The sequence below is a fragment of the Adiantum capillus-veneris genome, chromosome 23 (genome assembly GCF_014529385.1).
Source record: "Adiantum capillus-veneris isolate H3 chromosome 23, ASM1452938v2, whole genome shotgun sequence".
Classification (NCBI taxonomy): Eukaryota; Viridiplantae; Streptophyta; class Polypodiopsida; order Polypodiales; family Pteridaceae; genus Adiantum; species Adiantum capillus-veneris.
This window is the reverse complement of record NC_140953.1, coordinates 36380789-36389839: the sequence shown is the minus strand read 5'-3', so window position 1 is coordinate 36389839 and position 9051 is coordinate 36380789. Positions and strand designations below refer to the sequence as shown.

General features: G+C 40.7%; 2 pseudogenes; one reads left to right on the top strand and one right to left on the bottom strand.

Annotated features, from left to right (window-relative positions):
* The first annotated feature begins 209 nt into the window (after positions 1-209).
* Positions 210-2539, top strand: LOC147427641 (uncharacterized; annotated as a pseudogene).
* A 2752-nt stretch (positions 2540-5291) lies between these two features.
* On the bottom strand, positions 5292-7969 carry LOC147427640 (uncharacterized; annotated as a pseudogene).
* Positions 7970-9051: the final 1082 nt, after the last annotated feature.

The following is a 9051-nucleotide window of genomic DNA, read 5'->3' as shown; positions in this document are numbered from 1 at the left end:
AGAGAGAGAGAGAGAGAGAGAGAGAGAGAGAGAGAGAGAGAGAGAGAGAGAGAGAGAGAGAGAGAGAGAGAGAGAGTTGGGTCTTTGCATGCGTTGTACATGTGTATTAAAGTAGACGAGGGACTTGAGAGTATCTCATAAGGATGTGATTTATGTGAAATTTATGTGCTTGATAATTTTGGCTTGCAAGGCATACAGATCCATCAAAGATGAGTGAAAGTAATTTGCTTCAATTCTTTGGAAGGGGACAAAAGACCTCAAATTCAGATGACAAAGCTCGTGCATCAGATAACAAACTGAAAAGCAATCTATGAGAGAGTTTTTGAAAGATATCTTTGGCTCAGATAGCGAGATGGAAGACATTGTGGAGATAGAGGATACTCTCGAGGTTGACGTGGAGAGTTTGAATACCCATTCTATAGAAGAGATCGAAGGTGTAAGGCAATCAACTGATGTCTCACACAATGGTGTCTCTACAACTACAAAAGTGATTGCACCAACAAAGGCTAAAAAGGTAACCGTGAGGAAGTTTAGTCAAGAATGGACAATTACGTATCCCTTTGTTTTCCAGGTCATTCATAAGGAGAAGGAGTTTATGAAATGTGCTTGGTATACAAAGTATAAAGTTAAGGGACCTTGGGGCAAAGGAAATGGTTGTAAAACAATTATGAAGAGTGCCATAAGAAAACATCGTAAGTCCAAGGAGCATGTTTGGGCTGCAACAAAGCACTATAGAGAAGGTGGAAAACGGATGAAGACTCATGCGAAGGAAGTCATTAGCAGAAATAGGCACAGGGTCATTACCGTCATGAAACTTGCATATTTCAATGCAAAAGAGGACCTGGCTATCCGTAAGTATGAGGGATTGTGTGGTTTGGCCTATTCTTTGAATGTAGAAGAAATGCCCATTCAACATGACTACTCCTCATATACTAATATGATGGCCGGGAAGGAGTTCATCTTTTGCATATCAAAGTATTTGGATGATTTGCAAAAGCAAAAGTTATTGCAAAGTCCCTATTATGCATTGATGGTAGATGAGACTACGGATAGGTCTTTAGAGAAGCATCTCATCATTTATTTCTCTTTTCTGGCACCTAAATGTTCAGGCTGCTCCTCTATTGAAATTACATTTGCAAAGCTACTCACAGTACCTGATGGGTGTGCCCAGACAAAGTTTGATGCAAGCATGAAAATGATGAAAGAAGTTGGACTTAACAAGCAGCAATTGGTTGGAATAGCAACAGATGGAGATAACTCAATGCTTGGTTGCCACGATGGATTGGTTGCAAAAATGAAAAGAGAGATGCCACATCTCAGGAGTGTTCATTGTATTGCACATAGAGAGGCTCTTGCTGTACTTGATGCAGTGAAATGCTTTCCTTGTTTACCTTATATTGATAAACTTGCTAACAAAGTCTATTCATGGATTTCTGCTTCTAGTGTAAGGCACACAGGTTTCCAAAGTTTGTTGAAGGAGATGCACTTACAAGTCTTGGAAGTTTTAAACATTCATGAGGTTCGATGGCTCGCACGAGGTAATGTGATGGAGAGGTTGACGCAACTCATGCCTGCAATTCTCAGCTTTTGGAAAGACAATGCGAAGAGTTGGTATGAGAAACTTTGCTTTTATAAAGTCCTTCTTTGTATATACATGCTTGTAGATGTGCTTAGGGATCTTAATGCGTTGAATACTCATTTCTAGAAGGAGAATGTGGATATTCCTTCTATAAGTGCTGAAATAGAGGTAACTATTGCTTCTTTGAAACGAAAATTTCTTCAGCAGGAGTTTGGAAAAGGCACTCACTTCCTGAAGAATTTCATGGATGCCACAAAGGACTGTGTTTTTGTGTATGTTAGTGATGATGGAAGGGAGATTTCGCATCAGCTCTTGTATGCTAAAATTCCAGGCAATGATGCAAATGGGTTGCCAGTAGATAAGGAAGGGGGCGACGTTCAAAGTTGCATGAATTTTGCAAAGAGGCTTGTCTTAAAAGTGATAGAATGTGTGAATGATCGATTTCCAGATGTTTATTTCTTCAATGCAGCTAGACTTTTCAGCCCGCATTACTATCCTCGCAGAACAAAGATTGCAGAGGAGATAAAATCCAGAGAAAAAAAGTTCTCAGAATGGCTTGAGAAATTGCTTGAGAAGTTTGGAAGTCTGGTTGACATTGACAATTGCAAGGTAGAGTTGCTATCATTCATAGATACATTGTATTATGGCTGCGAGGGGATGAATATGTCAGATGCATGGCGTGTTTTTTGTTCTAATAAGAACTAGATGCAAACGTATGTGAATCTGACAATGTTGTGGCAGGTCATACTGGTTCTTCCTGTGTCATCTGTGTCATGTGAAAGAGGTTTCTCAAAACAAAATCTCATCAAGACGCATGCTCGGGAGTGCTTGAATGTGGAAACTCTTGAAGCATTAATGCGTGTTTCATTGCTTGGACCTAGCATTGAGAATGTAGAATGGCAAAAGGTTTATGATATTTGGAATCTTGCAAAACCAAGGAGGACATCGTCCGACTTATGAATTTGTGATGCGATTCATCTTTCAGTATTTTGATGGAATTCGCTATTGCAATATATTCGATTACTTAAATGGAGTCCATGTACTTTTGAAGGGACTTTGCTAATATGGTCTATTAGCTTTTTGGACAATGCGCTCAGAGTTGCATTAAAAAATCCAATGCCCATGCAATTTCTCAGTTGTTGATATAACATGCACTAGCTGGTTGCAACAAAGCTGATTTCTCTCCAGTCAACAGCACGTTTTACCTCCTGTATATTTATTGAAGATGCAAAATGAGACAGCTTTTCCTATATGATAGCTGAGCTTTTACATCATCTTGTTTCGTTAGTTTTGCGAAAAGAAAATTCTTACTCTGTATATTTACTGAAGATGCAAAATGAGGTAGTTTTGCATATCTGATAGCTGAACTGTTACATCACCTGGTTTTGTTGGTTTTGCATTTTGCAGGAATCTGGCTCGACTGGCACGTAAGCCACTCCTTGAAAGTTTTTTCACAAGTGTGCAAAATCTTCTATAGTAAAAAATAACTAATGATTGTCAAAAAAGGATTTAGCTACCTCATGATGTCTTGACTCCTAAGAAAAGGACAGGAGTTACATGGTGTTGTAACTTGTAAGCATTTTAGTACATAGCCAATGACCTGGTTTGAAGGTGGCAGCCAAGAAAGACAAGCTTATCTCAAAGTGTAATCCTTTATTTGGAAGGTAGTTTTATTTCAGTCCTATTTTGCTCTCGGTACTTGGGGCTACAACATCAATTCTCTCTCGCTTGGTTTAGAGGGAATCCCCTTGTATCAATGTCCAAATCATGTTCGTCTTTTTCTTTGTTGCTTGTTTTTTGTGATTATTTGTCCATTGATCTCGGTTGTTCATTGTGTAGATCTAAGGGTGATGCGGTGCCATCATTTGTTGAAAGTTGAGGGCGAGGATCTACTGCTGTTGCAAGTTTTCATGTGCCCAGGGCTAAGACATTGACACTCTCTTGCTAGTTGTTGAGGGGATCCTCTCAGATTAGGGTCTATACTTGCTCTTTTTCTTTGCTGGTTCTTTTTGTGACTGCATGTGAATGCTGTTGACGCTACCCTTTTATTTGTTGATTTTACAGTGTAAGGATTGCATGGTGTGTAGTAGTGGTCAATGCTTACTGGTTATTGAGGATTCCAGAGATGGGGACTACCATGCAGTAGCTGCAGCATGTATGGTGGCAGTATACTCTTGGGGGAGAGACCAAGTGGCGAGCTCCAGTGCAATGCGGAGCAGACACTAAGAAATGAGAAGTTGGAGGGTTGCTTCAGAGATCAGTGCAATATCATCCTGAGAGCGTTCTCCCTCTCCATCACATTGTAGTAGGCAATCCGTGCCTGGATGTGCTTGCATGATGCATTCAGCATATTTCAGGATGCTAAATATATAGTTATTCAAGCTCAAGTTTTTTGCAAGGGCCTTGATTCTAGCTGCAAGGTGTCATAAAATGGAAGTCTCTTTTGGGGTTTACTTCGTCCCTAATTCTGTAGGAGTAAGTAATGTCTGGTTGTAGACTGCAGTGAAAATTCCTTGGTCTACACATTCTGTATTCGCGATAAGAAGTGAGTTATGCTCTTTTGGAGAGGGATTTTCTCATCTAAGTTGGGTTATGGCACCTCATTAGTTTTTAGTTGAGGTTGGCTAAACCATGGAGCTTCTTTGTTGGATGATATCAAGGCTAACACTTTATCTTCTATGTCTTTTCAATTCGACCTTTAGTCGTGACTTGTCGAGGCTTCAATTTGAGAGTTAACTTCTCGCAACTTTCTGTGATGATGAAAGGACCCTTCATATTTTTGTGTCAATCCTTATGTGTTTTCGATGTGTTTTTTCTTATGCAAATCATTGAAGGGCAGGCCCTGCGATTTTATCACTTGTTGTATTTGTAGCATGTGAATTAAAGAACAGACTTTTCTTCATTTTAAAAGTGATTTCCATATGCTTTATGCAATGGAAGCCAAACCTGAAATAAATTTTTTTTTGTTACAGATTAGAAGCAAAAGGTGGATTAAGATTTCATTCGAGCAACAAGAGATCATTTGCTTGCAGAGGTGAAATACTTGAAGAACATTTGATGGCTTAAAACAACGTAGATGCATGAGTAATCACAGCAATTACCAAGTCTTACAAGTTCCCTTGGTTCATTTGCCAGGTACATTGTGTTTTTTTCGTATGTGTTCATCCCATCATGACCTATGCAAGTGATTTTGGTGTTGTATTCTTATTGATGACATTGGTTTTCTATGTGGTTTCATGAAAATCTCTCAATCTTACGTGTGGATGGGACTGTGGTCTGCAACTATTCAAAGGTTTCACTTACAAGTTACGAACTATTATTATTATCTCCAGGTTAGATACATCAAAATGCTATGAAATTTTGAATCTAATCTTCTTCTTGTTCCAAATGTGTATGATGAAATTATGAATGTATGCATTTATAGAGGTGTCGCTTGTTATATTCTAGCAACATAGTATCGTATAGAGTGAATCAACGATGTTTACATGATGAAGCTTAGCTATACGATGTTAAGCGTCATTTGAACTATGGAACCTAAGAACCTACCGACGCTCATCTTCTACACGTTGAGAGTCATTTGAAGCTCAAAAAATGTAAACTAAGAGTCACGTATTCTTAATCAAAATTTAGGGGAGGGAGTCAACTTTAAGGCCTGGAGAGAGGGACCACTAGAGACAATCTCAAAATTCAAAGCAAAAACTAAGACCTGCTGCTATCGTACAGTGTGCCCTCGACGGGACTGCCCTGCACAGTCGCCATCAGAGTAGGCATACCCCCTTCCCATGTGTGGCAAACCATCTGTTGCATTGCAAGGGGTTGCATCTTTCCTTTGTATCTCGCCTGACAACATCCACTGCCCTTTGTCCACCAAGCTTTTTGTGCCTCCCCTCTCATTCTCGATCCGAACGTCTGTCTCCCCCTCTCGCTTTTTTTCTCGCGTTTGCTTCTCTTCCAATGGGACACCTGGTATTGATGTTGGTGTATGCCACACCTCTCTTGCCAAAGGTCCCATCTGATCCAAAGTTGACCTTGGACGTCATCGGAGATCAAAGCCGGTGATGGCATTGCGCAACAGCTCTCTCTCTCTGGTCACCCTGAGTCTTCACAATGCTGCCACATTGCAAACACCTCCCTCTCTCTCAGTCCGACTCACGCTGCTATATGGGAGGCCAACCGATTGTGCAGCTTGCTCGCGTGCGCGGGCTCGAGCGAATTCACAAGGAGCTTTTGACATATTACCATATAGAAAAAAATATAAATTTGCTAGATAATTCACTAGTTTGAATACACACAAGTAGTAAAAGTGCAAACTAACAATTGTGAGACACTTTCTAGTTGGTCAATCTACTCAGTTTGTTACTATATGGCAAATGATATTACCATATAGTAACTAAATTGCTAGATCTAACTAGAAAATCTTCACGCTTGCTAGTTTGACCTTGGCATGTCAAACTAGTAAACCATCTAGCAAAGCCAAACTAATAAGTAATCTAGTAAATTTAAACCCATCGGCCTAAGTGGCGTTGTAAGCTTCCACCTTTAAAAAATAAAAAATTAATCGATAAATAGACGGCATGTGATGAAACAAGTTCCATGTCCGTGCAAAAAACACAAAAACCACAAGCACGCTCAATGAGTTTGCACAAAAAAAAAGTTGAAATGACACCTGTACAATAGAACTAAGAAGCTCAAAAATTGAACCTTGACTCCCAATCGGCTCTTGGACAAGATTGGTATCACTTGGAAAGCCAACTACAACTTCACCAATAGATATATCGATGTTAAAAAAAGCTCACGTCTTGCAAAAGTAGCGTTTTCACATAGCAAATCCTTAATCATACAGCTTGTTTTTGTCCGGTGAACATCCACATTGAGACCTCTACACTACACAGTAGAATGTCTATATTTCTATTTCAAATAAATTGTGCTCTTGACGTTCTATCCTAATTATCCAAATGCTAAGTGCAAATGAGAACGTAGGCTTACCAGTCTATCCAGTCCCAAACATCACCAAGATCAAGTAGAATAATAGAGTGCATACTGCAAATAATCACCAAGAGGAAATGTTTCACTCAAGGGGATGGATATAACATCACTTCATGTCATCAATACTAAAGACAATGTAAACTTTGAATCATTAAATCAAGCTCTTTGCTTGAACAATCTTTAATGAAGCTGTTCAAAGAAAATCAAAAAACTAGAAAGAAAATCAGAGAAACAAACACATAATTGGAAAGTCAAGCCTTCCAATGTCATTCCTTTACCCTGTTGTTGTTGACTCTAACACAAGGAATAGTAGGAAACCAAAGCTATTACTTACCTTGGAGACCTGCTTGGCCATGCAATCAGAGTCTGAAAAGTTGCAGATCGAGTCCATGAGCTTGTCGAGGAAAAGAAGAAACATGGGCATGGTCGCGCCATGTACTAAAAATGCCAAAGCCACCAGCCAGCATAGTTACTGCATCCACCCAGTCCGTCTGCCCAGATAGCTTGTGGAAGGCACTGCTAGCCGTAGCACAAAGGCAGCTTGCATTTCAGGGCTCTCAAGTCTCTGTATTTCTTCTCCGTCTACCTTTGTCATAGAGGAGCAAGAAGAAGTCTCTCTCTCTCTCTCTCTCTCTCTCTCTCTCTCTCTCTCTCTCTCTCTCTCTCTCTCTCTCTCTCTCTCTCTCTCTCTCTCTCTCTCTCTCTCTCTCTCTCTATACGCTAACCCTGTGTAACTGTACAAGATGTTGTTACAACACTTTTTGTCTTGCTTTTTTCATTTTGTACTTTGGTGCTGCAACGTAACGCAGACTCAAATCATTGATAAAAAAACCTCCAAGAAACACCTCAAATCCGTGTCAAACAAAAAGGCAGTTATAAAAAAATGAGAGCAATGTATATATAAGAAACACCTCAAATCCGTGTCAAACAAAAAGGCAGTGATAAAAAATGTCAGCTTTTACTTGTATTTTTCCATTATTATCATGGCCTCCTCCAGTGTCAATTCTGGATCGCTGCCGTTGGAGGAATTCCCACCTCCACGGTCATCATCATCTTTGTTCAAAGAATAAAAGAGATAGTAGTCAACACCACCAATAGCCAGTATAAACAAAGCAATTGAGAACAAGGATTGTAGCAGGTACAAGGACCCCACAATGCCAAGGATTGCTACGTCTGCTTGCACCACAGGCCTTGGCACCGACTCCTACATTTACAAGGTACCAGCTTTGTTCCTGGAGATTTTTGAGCAACAATCCGATGAGAAGGAAGCGGCGTTCGTCTTGAGACCTGCTTGCATTGAGAAGACTTCCAAGCTCTGCTCTGTAATGAAAGTGGTCACGACGTAGAACGGGATGGCAGAAGGGGGTAATGCAGTGCATGCGAGACGCACCGGCTTGCAGCCATTTTTTTATTGTAGACCTACATCTCTCTCTCTCTCTCTCTCTCTCTCTCTCTCTCGCTCTCTCTCTCTCTCTCTCACACACACACACACACACGCACACACACACACACACACACACACACACACACACACACACACACACACACACACACACACACACACACACACACACACACACACACACACACACACACACCAATTCATGTGTCTTGCCAGTGTTACTGTATTTACTTCAAACTTTCATTTGGGCTGTAGATGGGGTGGGAGTAATTGTGGACCTTTGGATAAAAATGTTAATGGTATCCAATGATGAACTTCTTTCTTTCATTTTTGGAAAGTCTCATTCGATAAACTTGTTCATGGAATTTATTTTTCCTATGTCTAGTAAACTGGGTATTGAGTATTATCCCCTAACCTGGGCCCTTGTGAGTGGGTGAAATTCTTTGGTGGCACAACCATCCTACTCAGCCATAAGTCTAGAATCCTGTAGGTAATTGAGCCCTGCCTTGGGCCAGCATATCCATCACCAGTTATAAATTCAGCAAACATCTCTTCCCTAACACAACCTAGATAAATCAAACTCCTATATGGCTCCCAGATTCATTTGATGCATTTATGAGTGCACCGGTCATTGAGCATGCATCTCAATAGGAAAATATATTGCAAAGTTCATACTTTGCTCATGGGCACTCCCACTCTTCCTCTTCCTCTTCCCCTTGTCTGGGTGGATCTCAGAACACCAAGGCTAGTTGGCATTCTTGCCCCTTGATATCTCAAGTGGCATCTGCAAGCCTTGCAATGGAAATTTGTTTCTCAAATAAAGATGGTAGATGAGATTAATGTAAGGAAGAAAATGGGTGGTGCGAGAGAGGAATGCAGGTCAAGCAGCCACCAAGGACTGTAGGGCCCGGCGCCACCCCACAGCCCCCATTGCCCGTTTTCAGGCCGGAATGCAGCCATGGTTTTTGCAAATCCTACTTACGCAATGGCATACTGAGAATAGGTTACAATTTACCTGAACTGGATGCTTGACACCTCTGCTTTGAAGCTGGCGATGACTCTTTGCAGTCGTGCTTGCTTGGGC